Raw genomic sequence first — 14,747 nt, forward strand, 5'->3', positions numbered from 1 at the left:
CAGGCACAACAGCTGCTTCTCCTTGTAGGCTTTTAGTTTCAGTGTTCATTTCCTACAGGATTGGACTTGTTGTCTAATAGCAGGTGTTGCTCAGAGAGAAGTTCGCTAGATCACAGCCTCGTGCCATTTTGCTGGCAGGGAAACTGAGGCTGCAACAGTTCCCATCGCTGGCAGCACCAGCACGGGGTGAGACAAGATCAGCTCACTTTCAGCTCAGAGCTCTTTTCAGTGTCCCACCCTACGAGGGGCCACATCCGGGCACTTAAAGCAAGGCTCCTGAAGACAAGAGCGCCCAGACCGGGAAGGAATTGAAACATTTATTAGCTGTATTAACGAATCACAAGTCCCAGCCCCTCTCTCCGCAGCCTCTTCCGGCTGCTGCTTTGTGCTCTCGCTGACTGAATCCTGTCCGAGCAGCGCCAGGCAGGGCCCTCTCCTGGGCTGGGCATGGATCTGTATCCAAGCATCTTTCTCTGAAGCTGCCTCTACCTTTGAAACCATCCCCCACCCCTTGCACCTCACCCGAGTCTCCAAACCACACAATGGTTGGAGTCAGGACAGGGCTCTCCTGCCTCAGTTCTGCCACTTCATTCTTGAAAGACTTTGGCCAAAACATTAAAACTTGAAGCCTCAGTTTCGCCATATGTAAAATAACTCTCAATTTACAGACCTCATGGGGTTTTTGTGAGGCTCAAGCAAGACAGATCTATGATCTCACCTTTTAAACTGCCCACTAGTGCAGAGAACTCTAATGTTAATAATCTTATCATTATTTTTCTGTTTCCCCCAGGGTCTTGCTGTCAACCCATAGCCACCAGCTGATCTATCCCAGGGCCCATTCTCTCATCCAACCACATGACAACATTAAACCATGCTGACCACAGGCACCAAGAAACCCTCTCTTCCTCTGACTTCCCAGATGTGTTCTCTCTGAGCTCTCCTCCTCCGTCTCAGGTCACTCCCTCTCCCAGTGAGGACCTAGCCCAAGTGGCAGCTCCACACTTTTCCCCGCCTTTCACATCTGCCAAGGTCACAGGGCTTCAGGGAACCACAGAAAGCACACGCCCTTCACCCAGCTCCCTTGCAAATGCTTGCGTGGGGCTCCCTGGGTGCTCACAAATGTGAGCACTAAGCCTCAGATCTCCACCCTGCTGCCACCAACACCTCTCCTTTATAAGATGCCCCCTGGCAATAAAAATAATGCAATGACCCCAGGAGCTCATCTGGGCACGTCCCGCAGCCAGTTCTGGATGGCATGCAGCCGAGTTCTCTGGCCTCCACCCTAGACTTGGACAAGCTGAACAGATCAGCTCTTCAGCTGGAGATTTAGATGACATATTTTTACTTCCTTTTTTTAGAACTGAAGGACATTTTTAAAAATTAGTATTTGGGGGGCTTTACTGAATGTATTAGGATGACGTTGATTAACCAAAGTATATAGGTTCCAGATGTACAATTCTGTAATACATCATCTGTATATTGTATTGTGTGTTCATCACCCCAAGTCCGGTCTCCTTCCATCACCATTTATCTCCCCTTTACCCTCTCTACTTCCCCCATCCTCTTCCCCTCTGGTAATCACCATACTGCTGTCTATAAGGGTTTTTTGGGTTTTTTGGTTTCTTAATCTTTTCACCCAGCCCCACAACTCCAAACTGAAGTGCTTTTAGAAATAATTCTGGATTGAATATACTAGATGATAACCCCTTTGCTTTCAGTCCATGGACCAGACATACATCACTCTTTGACTTCCTGAACAAACTCACCTGGACTCCCTCTCTCAGAGAGGAAGGAAGGCTCCTGTCAGCAGCCCTTTCAGCCTGGGCTACATGTGAGGGGCCCTGCCCCACGTCCCGATAGTCATTAGGGATGCTAACTCAGGCAGCAGGCCTCCAGAGCCACACTTACTCACCACAGTGGGTCAAGTAAGGAGTGGTCCCAAACAGTGTGCCCGCTGCTCCAGCAGCTCCATGACACCCAACAGAATATAACTGGGGAAGTGTGTTGGAAGATGCCCAGGGAGCTGGGGGGAGCATGAGGAGTACCTAATTCATGGGAGGCAGGATGAAGAGATTGGTTTCCACAAAGAAGATGATGATGAAGCTGGGTCTTGAAAGATGAACAGGAATCTGCAGGTGGGTTTGGGGAGGAGATGGGGAGGGCATTCCAAGCACAGAGAGGAAAGCCCAGAGGCATAAAACATGAATGATAGTAGTTCCCTGAGGCTGGAGCAGAAATTCTAAGGAGTGAGGTGATGAGGGTGATGAGAAGTGTAGAGAACAGCTCATTCAGGACCTTGACTGTCACCTATCAGAATATATGTTTTATCCTGAGGTCAGGGGGAGGCTTGGAAAGACTGAAAAACCCAATTGATGTCTGGAAAGAAGACTTAGGTGACAAGATGTACTAGAAGACATAAGACTGGAGTGGAGAGAGGGCATAGAGCGGAGATCCAGGCTGGAGAGGGGTGCACCTCACCTGAGCAGGAACAGTGGGGATGGAAATGAAAGAACGATTTAAAGAGTTGGTAAAGAGGTAGGATTAACTGAACTAGGTCATAGATTTTATGACTTAGATGCAGGAAGGCAAGGTAGGGGGATGACTCCCAGACAAAGGATCCATGTGTGCAAAGATATAGAGACTTGAAAGGACATTGCCATGCTTGTGGAAACGGGAACAATTGTGCCAAAGCCTAGGCTGTGATGGGGATTCCTTTAGATAAGTGGGGATCTATATCAGCGAGTTATTAACAAATCTATGTGGTCAACTGGATTATGGCTTCCAGGTACCATTCCCTGCCAACAAGCAGAGTATATACCTCTGACCCATTGATTTTTGGACTTGGTCAAATGACTGGCTTTGACCAATGGAATATGGGTAAATGTGGCAGTCTGCCAGTACAGAGTGAAGGCTTTAAGAGGTATCACATCACCTCCTCCTTCTTCCACCTCTCACCACAAAAATAACAAATAGCTCCTTCAGCTTGGATCCTGTGATGAGAAGACAAATGGAGCAGATCTTCTGTCTGGCTGGCACCTGGAGCACAGCCACAGAAACCATGCAGCTGCAACTGCCCTACAGCTGTCATGTAATGTGAACCATGAGTAAACCTCTGTGGTCACAAGTTAAGACTTGGGTGGTTAGTTGTTATGCAGCATAGCTGCACTAAGCTAACTGATACACACTTTATATGTGAGATAAGGGAGCAGATGGTGAAGAACCTTACATGTCATGATTAGTTGTGCATATGGAGAGTCAACAGGGAATTTTGATGAGCTTTCTCATCTTCATTCATTCACATCTAATCTCAGAGGTGGGGACATCCATCCTCCTTTCAGAGCCAACCCTCTTCATTCCCTCCTGCTCCTCTATTGCTCTATTGTCCATCCCTTCCCTCTCCTGCACTGAATCTTCCCCCTGAGCCCATATCTCACTTGTCTTTTCCATCTGAAATTATCTCCTTCATCCTGTTTTCCTACAGCTATGGCTGGATCTTTCTCCTGACCTTCTGGAAAGAGTTGAATATACTTACCATCTCTACTTTTTTCTCTCTCACCTATCAACAATCTAGCTTGCCTGCCCCACATTCCACTGAAACTGCTCTCAGTATTTACTTCAGTAATCTCCAAATTGCTCAATGCATTTTCCAGTCCTCATCTTCCTGGACTGCTCAGCACAATTTAGCCTGGGACTAAATTCATTATCTCCCCACCTCAAACATTTCTATTTACTAGTCTCTCAGCTAGTGGTTCCATTATTTATCCAGTGACAGAGGGCAACACAAGATAATGAATTCTGTTTCAGACTTGCCGAGTTTCGAGTGCCTTTGAGCATTCAAGAAGAGATATGCACAAACGGCTGTTAAACAATGAGTTGAGGGCCCCAAACAGATCTAAACTGGAGATAAAGATGACTGTTAGAGAGGTAGCATTTAAAGCCGTAAGCTGGATGAAATTGCCTAGTTTACAGGGTACAAATACCAGGTCTTTAAATCTCAGGTAATATAGAGAGCTCTCCTAAGCCAGAAATTCCTATTCCTAAAATCAGAGTTCCAACCATCATTTAATTGCTTCTCTCCCAGGTCATGGCTCCTAGCAGCCTCCACACCATCATCTTATTTCATATTCTGCTCCCTGCTCATGTTGTCTTCTCCAAGAACTCTTAAAAATCCATCATGAAACAAAAGGTAAAGATACCACCTCCCAGTCAAAATAAAAAAGACTGACAATACCAATTCTTGTCAAGAATGTGGAATAATCACACATACAGTGCTATGGCATGTAAAATGGTATACCTTGTGACTCAACAATTTTACTACTAGGAAAAAGCAAATGTCCACAAAAGAATTCTATAAGAAATAACAGTACAGATTGAGAATAGCCGAAATGTCCATTAATAAGAGATTAAGTAAGCGAATTATGGTACAACCAAACAATAGAATACTACTCAGCAACCAAAAGAAACCAATTACTCATATACCCAACAACACAGACAAATTTAAAAGACACTTTGTCCAGTGAAATGAGCCAGATGTGAGACATACAGTATGATTCCATTTACATGAAGCCCAAGAAGAGGCAAAACTAATCAGTGGTGAGAAAATCAGAAAGTGGTTACCTAGAAGGGCGGAGGGAAAATCAATTGAAAATGGGAACTTTCTAGGGTGATGTAATATTTTATCTTATTTTGGGTGGTGGTTACAAAGGTGTAAACAACTGTCAAAACTTGTAAACACTTCAGATGTGTGGATTTTATTGTATATAAATTACACTTTAAAAAGTAGAAAAATAAAATACTTTTAAAAAACTTTATTGATTGAGTGATCTGAGAGAGGAAGGGAGAATTTGTTGTTCCACTTATTTATGCATTCATTGGTTGATTCTTATATATGCTCTGACGGGGGGCGGGGGGGGGGGGGGGGGCGGAGGGAGGGTCCATATGGGACAATACGCTAACCGAATGAGCTACGAGTTATCCAGCCAGGGCAAAATACTTTTAAAATATCTGTAAAATAAACACTAAAATAAAAATGAAGGGTAGAAAGCATTCATTTCAAATACAATTATATTTATACTATGAATGCACCTAGATAAGTGCCCAGTCCCCCCACTTAATGCTGCCCCCTTTCAGCCACTCTTCTTGCACCCTTGTCTCCATTTTGATAACATCTGTCCATTAGCCATTTTCTAGCCATCATAAGAGATGACTTAATGGAAGGGCACACGCCTTAGAAGCAGACAGAGCCTGCCTTCAAACTCAGCTGCAATTTAAGAGCTGAACACCCATGAGTGAACCTTCTCTTCCTAAACTGTGAAATGGGTTCGTGATATCTACCCTACCCTCCTGGGCTGGGCTAAGACGGGGCAGTGTGCTGACTAGCTCCTGGGGAACCTAAGTCTTTTTTATTTTTTTACCTCAGCCTATGAAACCAACTCACATATGAAGGTCCCCGTAAAGTCCTGGAAAAGCTTGGAAGATGAGATTCACTGGCTTCTTCTCCCAGAAGGGTTAGGAGGCAGCCCTCAGGCCCTGGAGTTAGGGCAGGGGTCCTCAAACTACAGCCCTCGGGCCACATGCAAATACAAATATTGTATTTGTTCCTGTTTTGTTTTTTACTTCAAAATAAGATATGTGCAGTGTGCATAAGAATTTGTTCATAGTTTTTTTTTTAAACTATAGTCCGGCCCTCCAACGGTCTGAGGGACAGTGAACTGGCCCCCTGTTTAAAAAGTTTGAGGACCCCTGAGTTAGGGGATAAGTGAGGTGGTGCTAAGAGCTGGAGAAATGACTGCTTAGCAGTGGTTCTCAACCTTCCTAATGCCTCGACCTTTTAATACAGTTCCTCATGTTGTGGTGACCCCCAACCATAAAATTATTTTCATGCTACTTCATAACTGTAATTTTGCTACTGTTATGAATCGTAATGTAAATAAATATCTGATATGCTATATGTGTTTTCCGATGGTCGCGACCCACAGGTTGAGAACCCCTGGCTTAGAGCCACAGTGGCCAGGGAAAGGTACTTTCTCGCCTACAAGTTAGGAGATACCGTCTAGCTACTGGAGGATCTTGCCCAAATCACTTTGCACACCTCTTGACTCAGTTTATCCAAGCTGGATCTGAGGAATTTGATATCAAAAACAGCCTCTGGGGTTTCCCAATCTAAGGAAGGGAAGCCAGAGCCTTGCCCCCAGGGCTCCCCTCCCCCACCGTATTGGTCCTTGAGCCAGGATCCTAGAAACACAAATTGAAATCTCCTGGACCCGTAAACCCTAGAGACTCTCTCCCTGTTTCCACCCTGTCTTATTCCATCATTAAACACCTGTTACTTGGAACAATAACTGGGGTTTGCACCTGCCCCCCATCTGGTGGGGGCGGCAAGGTACACCCAGAGATAACTCCAAGCAAGGCTCAGCATAGCCAAGGAAGCACAGAAGAGGAAAAGAAAACCCCTCTCCTATTACGCTCTCCCCCACAGGCGCCCCTCCACACTTGGCCTTTCCTCACTCAGAGCAATATTCCTTTTTCCGAGTTGTGGAAACTGAGGCTGTGTCTGGAAAAGCATCTCCCAGCTAGGAGGCAGCAAGGAGGGCTCCTCCTGCATCTCCTGCCTCCTGAAACACACCTATTTCCAGGTGAATGAAGAAGACAACAGGCGCCTGCCTACTCAGGAGCCAAAGAAGGGCAAAGGACAAGGGAAGCCACAAAAGCAGCCGCCTGGGTCTGGGTTCCTTCCTGCGGGTTAGAGTGGCATTGACACCTCGCACGGTCCTCCTCCCTCCCTCCCTCCCTGCCGGAAGATTGGGGAATCTCAAGTTGTTCTTCTTTGCCCACGCCTGACATTTTTTTCCACTTTACTCTTTCTTGGACGCCTTTCAAGAGTTTGTGCAATCATTCTGTTTAGCTGTTTTTCTGCCATTTTCAAACGTGGGGTGGTGTCCCTTTCGGGTGAGAACGGGGTTACTTGAAGAGTTGAAGGGGCCCTTTCACCTCCCATCACCCCAAATGCAGTAGGCCCTTCGCTGCCAAAGTTACAAAGTCTGAAACTTTCCGCATGCCGGGGTTTTGGCTTGGTGCTGGGCTCTGCGAGCTCTCACCTCCTCCCCTGCGCCCCTGCGCCCCTGCGCTCCGGAGATCGTGCGCCCCTCACCCTACCACCCGGAGCTATCCTCTTCCCATCCAGTCCTGGGCAAAAGCCATGTCTCCTTCCTGCCCCAGAGACGGGGACAGACCCCTCACTGCTTTAGAGACTTCCTCGGCGGTCCTGCCCATGCCCCCGAGCCTCCCCTCTCCCGCCCCCTCCCCGCGGACCCGGTGCGGACACCTCGGCCCCCAGTCCCTGAGGCCCCGGTCTGGAAGGCTGGGCAGAGGCAGCGACAGGGACCGGATGAGGACAGCGACGGGGTCCGGTTTGGAAGGCAGCGACGAGAACAAAAGCAGGGACACAGTCAAGGCAGAAACCGGGCAGGGCCGGAGCGGTGGCCCTTCTCCTCTCCCCACCCCGCTCGCGCCCCAGCCCGCAGCCCCGGGCCTGGCCCCGCTCGCGGCCGCGGGGAGGCTCGGGCGGCGCCCCGTGGGACCCACCTGATCCGCAGAACTGGGCGCGCTTGGAGAGGGACCACGCCTCGGCTCCCGGGCGCGGCGGCGCCCTCGGCTGTCGGAACAGCGGCCGGGCCGCCTCCGCCCGAGCCCGGCGGGGGTGCCGCCTGCGCTCCGGCCACACGCAGGACGCTCTCCTCCAAGGCAGCGGGCTGCGCGCAACGGGCCGGGGCGCGAAGGAGCGGGGAGCTCTCGGCAGCGAGCGGCGCAGTCCCCGCTCGGCACCGCCCGAGGCTATTTATGCAAAGCGGGTCCCGCCCCGGACACAGACAGCAGAGCTGCCGACCACGCCACGGCTCCTTTGCCGGTGCGTGCGAGTCTGATGGCCTGGCTGCAGAGAGGGTGTTTGTTTCATTTCACTCAGGCAGAAAAAAGCCTGAAACCAGCAAAAAAAAAAAAAAAAAAAAAGACGGTGACGGTGGCTGGGCCTCTGCCCCCTCGGGCCGGCACGTGGTGGAGGTGGGGGTGGGGTGGGGGTGGAGGTGGGAGTCAGAGGGTGGGGTGGGGTCTGTTGTCACTCTGCTCTGCGAGGAGCGGCCTCCGCGCCCTGACGCACCGCCACCCTCAGGGGAAGCGGAGAGCCTGGGAGGTCCGAGCCACCATTGTTTCCTGGGGAAGGAAGCGCGCACAGGCCGACCGCGACAGGCGGGCTCGAGCGCTCCGAGCCGGGGCCCCCGAGTCCTGAGCTCCGGAAGTGAGGGGCTTTTCCCCGGGCACCTAGCGGGCCTGCCGCTGCTTGCTCGCAGTCTTAGTGATCTTGGAGCCCAGAGTTTCTCTAACGGGGTTCTCCACAAGAATTGTTTCGAAGGGAACAAAATACATATATTTCAGAGTGGGTGCTTCTGTGCCGTGTGACAGCCATTCACTTCTGGCAAGTAGATGTAGGCGCATCCGACTGCCCTCCCTTAGCTGGAAGGACAAGTCATCTCAGTCCCAGCCTGGGGCTCAGGACCCTCTATTTACTGGTGGATATTCAAAACTTCCTTTCGCCGGGATCATTTCCAGTGAACATTAATTTCAGAGACTTGGAGATTAGCTTCTTCACTATTTTAGTGCATTGGGACTGTAATTTGACACCAGGAAAAGTTGAAGCAGAGCATGGGCCTGATGAATAATGTCAACTTAAGAAACATCCAAACCTGTAAGAATTTTTATGAGTTTATTTGAGCCGAGAACAATTGCTGGGGAAGCAAACTCTCAACAGATTGCGAAAATGGTCTGGAAAATGGCAGTTTTGCACCTTATTTTATACATAAACAGTCAAAGGAAGAGTTAAAGGGGTTACGTAAAATTCACTGGTGATAGATTAGGGAGAGTGGAGAAAGCAAAGTGGGGAACATCTCTGGGATTGGATAAAAGTAAAACATACTTTCTTTACACAGGCAGATATAGGTTCATGAACAGTTAGCAATTAACATGATAATAACAATGAGGAGATTTGTGGTCTCTGCTCTGGTGAGGTGGTAGTGTTTTGAGGGGTAGAGGTGCGGTTGGGGAGCAAGGGAATTACTTTGATATTCCAAAGTTACTGTTATCATCTTAGATGCAAAAAAAAAAAAGGCAGGCTCAGTTAGGGTGAAGATTGACCTTTATTAGGGAAAAATACAGGCCTAGGACATGACTACCCACCATGCACTGCTTTTAGTTAGAAAGTTTTACTTTCAGACCATCCTATGTGGTTACTTTAGGTCTCTGAGTTTGTAAGGCCCCCATGCAGACCTCCCCTGAGCTTGTCGGGTTTAGCATGTGGCCCCTTTTCCATCCGCACTAATTTGTGTTGTTTCATGCTAACAAGAAAAGAAAGGAAATGGTCGAACACTTGAAGGATGCACGGAGGCCCGCGGGGGCCAGGTGTCCTCTTGGGGCTTGGGAGAGTGAGGTTCCCTGATGGTGCAATGGAGGACGGAGGTGGGAGAATGGAATCATCAGGCCCACATAGCGCCTCTGGAATGAGGAATGCCATAACAGCGAGCACAATGGGTCCTTTGCTAGAGCGTAAGTCGTGCCTTTATTGTCTTTGGTGAACACAACTGTAATAGTTCATTAGTGGTGAGTATCATAGTAAATATGCACTGAGCGATGTCATAGTAAGTGCATTATCTCCGCTTTTCATCATCGCATTTGAGAATGTATTGTTTAAATTGCTCAGCACATCAAACTGAATTATAAATGAGTTCTTTTGTTTTGGTGTGTGTTTTTTAAGAAAACAATGACTGCCCAGCCAGAGTGTATCGCATGCACCAAAAGGTTGCCTGCAGGTTTGGACTACTGATCAATGATCCCTCTCTCTCTCTCTCTCTCTCTCTCTCTCTCTCTTCCCCGCCCCCCCCCACCCCCCGTGAGGATAAAAAAAAAAAAGAAAAAATGACTGACAGTGGCTCAAGTTACTCATCATGATCAAAATCAAATATGATGACACAGGAAACATAAAACATGTAAAGACATTACTCTGCTCCCATTAAACCTGATGTCATGGTCTTGATTTCAGCAACATATGGTCAGTCACATTAGTTTGATGTTGCTAATTTGGATTTTATTGGTTTTGTGGTTATGTTTGTATTAGAGGATGTGTTTTGGCTTTATGGCTGGTTTATAGAATTGTGAGTGACAGGACTTCATGCTTAATTTTAGGTTTATATCTATTTCAGTAACAATAAAATAAAAATAATTTAAGTCAACACTGGGTCTGGACTTGTTTTGTTTTGAGAGGAGCCATATCGTTCTCAAAATCTAACTAGCAATTCTATTGACTGAGTGAACTAGAAAACACCTTAAAGATTATATACATTGGGTTTGGTGTCAGTAATTAAAGGCTTACAGCAGTGGTTCTCAACCTTCCTAATGCTGCGACCCTTTAGTGCAGTTCCTCATGTTGTGGTGACCCCCAACCATAAAATTATTTTCGTTGCTACTTCATAACTGTAATTTTGCTACTGTTATGAATCATAATGTAAATATCTGATATGCAGGATGTATTTTCATTGTTACAAATTGAACATAATTAAAGCATAGTGAGTAATCACAAAACAATATGTAATTATATATGTGTTTTCCGATGGTCTTAGGCGACCCCTGTGAAAGGGTCGTTCGACCCCCAAAGGGGTCTCGACCCACAGGTTGAGAACGGCTGGCTTAAAGCCTTAGATATGTTATTCTTCTCTTCTGAGACTCATCTTACCTAATAATAGACAGACATGTAAATTGACCATAACTTCGCTACGCTGACCAGCCAATCAGGAGAGTATGCAAATTAACCCAACAAAGATGGCGGTTAATTTGCATACACAGGCTCCAAGTGGTGGAGCGAAGCTGGACGACCCCGGGGCCGGAGCAGTGAAGCCTGACAGCTCCGGGGCCGGCTCCGGCTGGAGCCCAGCCAGAGCAAAGGCCTGGGTCCCAGGTGCCAGAGGCAAACTGGTGCCAGCAGCCAAGGGAAGGGAAGGCCTATTGCATGAATCTCTTCCTGCAACAGGCCTCTAGTTTACCTATAAAGCAAAATGGGGATAAGATGACTATGTGGGAGAAGTAAAATCAGAATGAGATAACTGATGGTGGAAAGACTTTGGAGCCAACTAGAGTGTGAGGCTGAATATTTGTGGAGTGGGAAGGCAGGTCAGTGAACACAGGTAGCTTTGACCACTGGGCAGACTTTGTTCCAATGTTTCACATGTACCAGAGCTCACCTTAGTCCTCAGCACACCCTAATCACATCCCCACTTCTCAGGAAAGAAAGCCAAGGCATGCCAAGGTAAGTAACTTTGTTTACTGTCTCTCTAGGTATGGCCAAAGTGTTCCGGCCAGAAGACCTTCCTCCCTGTACCTCCTCCATTCTTTTAACAAATATTTATTGGGATCCTGCTACCTGTCAGCCCTATTCTTCAAGCTGAGGACACAAAAGCCAACAAGCGAGATAGCGTCATAGCCCTGGAGGAGCCTGCAGCTCAGGCATTAAACTAAGAACTGTTATCGGTGGAAATGGAGTTCTTTTTTTTTTTAAACAAACATTTTTTTAATGTTTTGGTGGTGATGTTTGTGTGTGTGTGTGTGTGTGTGTTTTAATTTTATTTTATTTTTATTAATTTCAGAGAGGAAGAGAGAGATAGAAACATCAATGATGAGAATCATTGATTGGTTGCCTCCTGCACGCCCCCTATTGGGGATTGAGCCCACAACCCAGGCATGTGCCCCTACAGGAATCAAACCCGGGACCCTTCAGTCCGCAGGCTGACACTCTATCCACTGAGCCAAACCATCTAGGGCGGAAGTGGAGTTCTTGTGATATCCAGAGGAAAAGAATTTCCTGAGACTGGCATGGGAGGATGAGTAATATTTATTTGGGTGGAAATAAACCTCTGGGTTTCCAATGTCCCATTTCTCTCCATCCCGCCATGGAAAAATCCCACCATGTCTTCAGCCACTGCTATCGTCTCTGCTCTATTTTAAAGTCCAGTCTAGTCCAGCTTCCTGTGTGTGGAGTCTTTACAGCCATGGGCCATGCAGCTGCTAAGGAGAGAGAGAGAATATGTGAATGCTTGGGTGAGTGCATGGGTCGGGGGGGCGGGGGGGAGAAAGAGAGAGAGAGAGAGGGAGAGAGAGAGAGAGAGAGAGAGAGAGAGAGAGAAAGGAACGAGAACTCCTTGTCTAGGCTTTTAACCAGGAGCTTCTTCAAACTAACCAATTAACTTTCCAAGATTTCCCAGGCTTCTGATGGGATGCACCCCTAGCCAATTCATTGTTCCCAGGATAGACTGACAGGCAAGCTCCTCCTCTGCGACACCCCAACTTCTGCGCATCCGCCTACTCTCCCTTCTCCCCCCAACAGTCCATTACCGGGAGGGGGAAGGGAGGGTGCTAATCCCTGGTGAAGCTTCCAGGTGACCAGGCTTACAATGTCTGACTTCCCTTTGCTCTCTTCCTCTATTAATATTAACTAGCTAAGTGTGACGATAACAGAACCAACTAACTAATGATCTCAGGACAATGGAAATGCAGGTGCAGAGGACCCTGAGATGGGAAGGAGTAGTTCCCTAGGTGAAGAGTTGAGGGAGAGCAACCCAAGCAGAGTCATGTGCAAAAGTCTTGGTGGAGGAAAAACACCTGTGTGAGTGTGAGTGTGAGTGTGAGTGTATGAGTGTGTGTGTGAGTGTGTGTGTGTGTGTGTGAGAGTGTGTGTGAGTGTGTGTGTGAGTGTGTGTGAGTGTGAGTGTGAGTGTGTGAGTGTGTGTGTGAGTGTGTGAGTGTGTGTGTGAGTGTGAGTGTGAGAGTGTGTGTGTGAGTGTGTGTGAGTGTGTGTGTGTGAGAGTGAGAGAGTGTGTGTGTGTGTGTTGTGTGAGTGTGAGAGTGTGTGTGTGAGTGTGTGTGTGTGTGTGAGTGTGAGAGTGTGTGTGAGTGTGTGTAGTGTGAGTGTGTGTGTGTTGTGTGAGTGTGTGTATGTGTGTGTGAGAGCACGCTAGAAAGCTTCAACATCATAAAAATAGCAATTCTTAGCTCTAGCCAGTGTGTAAACTATGTAAACTATGATATAAACTGAGTGGCTTCATAGAGTACAGATATAACTTGTTTAAAACTAAAACTACATGGTCAATAAAATGAATGAATTAAAAAATAAAAAAGCAATTCTCCTGAAATCAACCTAAAACTTCAAAGCCCAACAGAGTTTTTGTGGAACTTGATGAGCTGCTCCTAAAATTCATAGGGAAGAGCAAAGGGCCAAATTGAATCAGGACAATTACCACAAAGCAGAGGAGACTGGGCATTTGCTCACCAGCTCTCAAGACGTCCCGTGCGGCTCTAACGATGAATCTGCAGTATACTGGTAGTGCCCTGATGGATGATTAGGCCAGTGCAATAGAGCGTGGAGCCTAGGAAGAGCCCCACACCTCTGTGGAAAGTCAGGATGGACAGAGGTGGGATTGCAGATCAGAACACTATTCAGCAAGTGATGCTGGACCCCAAAGGATTGTGCACACAAATACTTGTTCATGGGATCTCTATTGCAATAGTAAAAAATAGCACCAACCCAAATGTTCATGAACTGATGAATGGGTACACGAGATGAGATACATCCACACAATGCAATATTATTTGCCATAAAAGGAATGAAATACTGACACGTTGACACATGCTGCAACATGGATGAACCTTGAAAACGTTATGCTAAGTGAAAGATGCCAGACACAAAAGGCCATATATTATGATTCGATTCATATGAAAGATCCCAAATAGGCAAATTCACAGAGACAGGAAGTGGATAAGTAGTTGCCAGGGGCTGGGGAGGGAGAGAGGGAGTGAGGGTTTCCTTTTGGGGTGATGAATAACACTCTGAAACTAGATAGTGGTGATGGCTGCACAGCTATGAGTGAACTAGTTGCCACGGAACTGTGTCCTTAAAAATGGCTCAACCACTGCAAATGTAGATTTTATGTTACTTGAACTTTCCTACGATTTTTAAAAAGGTGTTTCTGGGAAATTGACTATTCACACAAAAAGTAAAATAAGATTAAATTCCTAATACACACGCGCGCACACACACACACACACGTAATAGATGGGTAAAATGACCAAAGACAAAGACAATATTTTAAAATTTCAGAGAAAAATATTATTGCCTCTGAAAAACTAAGGGTTTATTTAAATGCACACACAGCATTGACCATAAAGAAAAATATAGATACATTTTAACTACATAAAAATGCAAAACATATAGGAAAGAAATTGCAATAAATTAATGGACAAACCAGAGATTGGGAGAAGGTATGTGCAACCTAGAGAACTAACTAAGGATCGATATCTGGAACAGATAGGGACTCCTACAAACACATAGGAAAAACAACTATTTTTCAGTTTTCACATCTGACTCAAGTCCTGGCTGAAATGCTCCTGGGCAGGGTCCCTGTATGTCCCCTTCATGGCACTTTTCATAACTGTTTGGACATAACTTTTTGTCTAGCAACATGCCTTAAAAGACAATTGCCACATCTGTCTTGTCACATTCCACCCGCAGCACATGCCTGGCACACGAGACATGCAACGTACGTGTGTTGGCCAAATGGAGAAATGGGTGCATAGACGGATGAAGAACACATAACAAGAGTCCTTGTACACCTGCCTCCTCTAGGCAGTGAGCTAGCTCCATCCTCTGCCCCTGT

General features: G+C 46.9%; 1 protein-coding gene and 1 long non-coding RNA gene across 6 annotated transcripts in view; one reads left to right on the top strand and one right to left on the bottom strand.

The window, feature by feature from the left end:
- Positions 1 to 7,797, bottom strand: part of GGTA1 (glycoprotein alpha-galactosyltransferase 1 (inactive)) — a 52,513-nt gene extending 44,716 nt beyond the window's left edge. Inside the window, exon 1 of the mRNA XM_070430829.1 lies at positions 7,585 to 7,797. The gene's annotated coding sequence lies outside the window, so the exon portion shown is untranslated. The remainder of the gene's footprint in view (positions 1 to 7,584) is intronic.
- The window catches only part of LOC139020832 (uncharacterized), a 126,708-nt gene that overhangs the window by 109,696 nt on the left and 2,265 nt on the right, over positions 1 to 14,747 (top strand). For 2 of the 5 annotated variants that reach the window (XR_011473365.1, XR_011473368.1), the window contains exon 7: positions 791 to 4,741. The exons of 1 other annotated variant lie outside the window; for it this stretch is intronic. This is a non-coding gene — a long non-coding RNA (uncharacterized lncRNA). Of the gene's footprint in view, positions 1 to 790; positions 4,742 to 5,419; positions 5,622 to 11,376; positions 11,516 to 14,747 lie in introns of those variants that run through there. 2 more of the 5 variants (XR_011473366.1, XR_011473367.1) reach the window with 2 other exon arrangements.

Source organism: Myotis yumanensis, unplaced genomic scaffold (genome assembly GCF_028538775.1).
Source record: "Myotis yumanensis isolate MYYU_CA2020_CCGP unplaced genomic scaffold, mMyoYum1.0.hap1 SCAF_12, whole genome shotgun sequence".
NCBI classification, from domain to species: Eukaryota; Metazoa; Chordata; class Mammalia; order Chiroptera; family Vespertilionidae; genus Myotis; species Myotis yumanensis.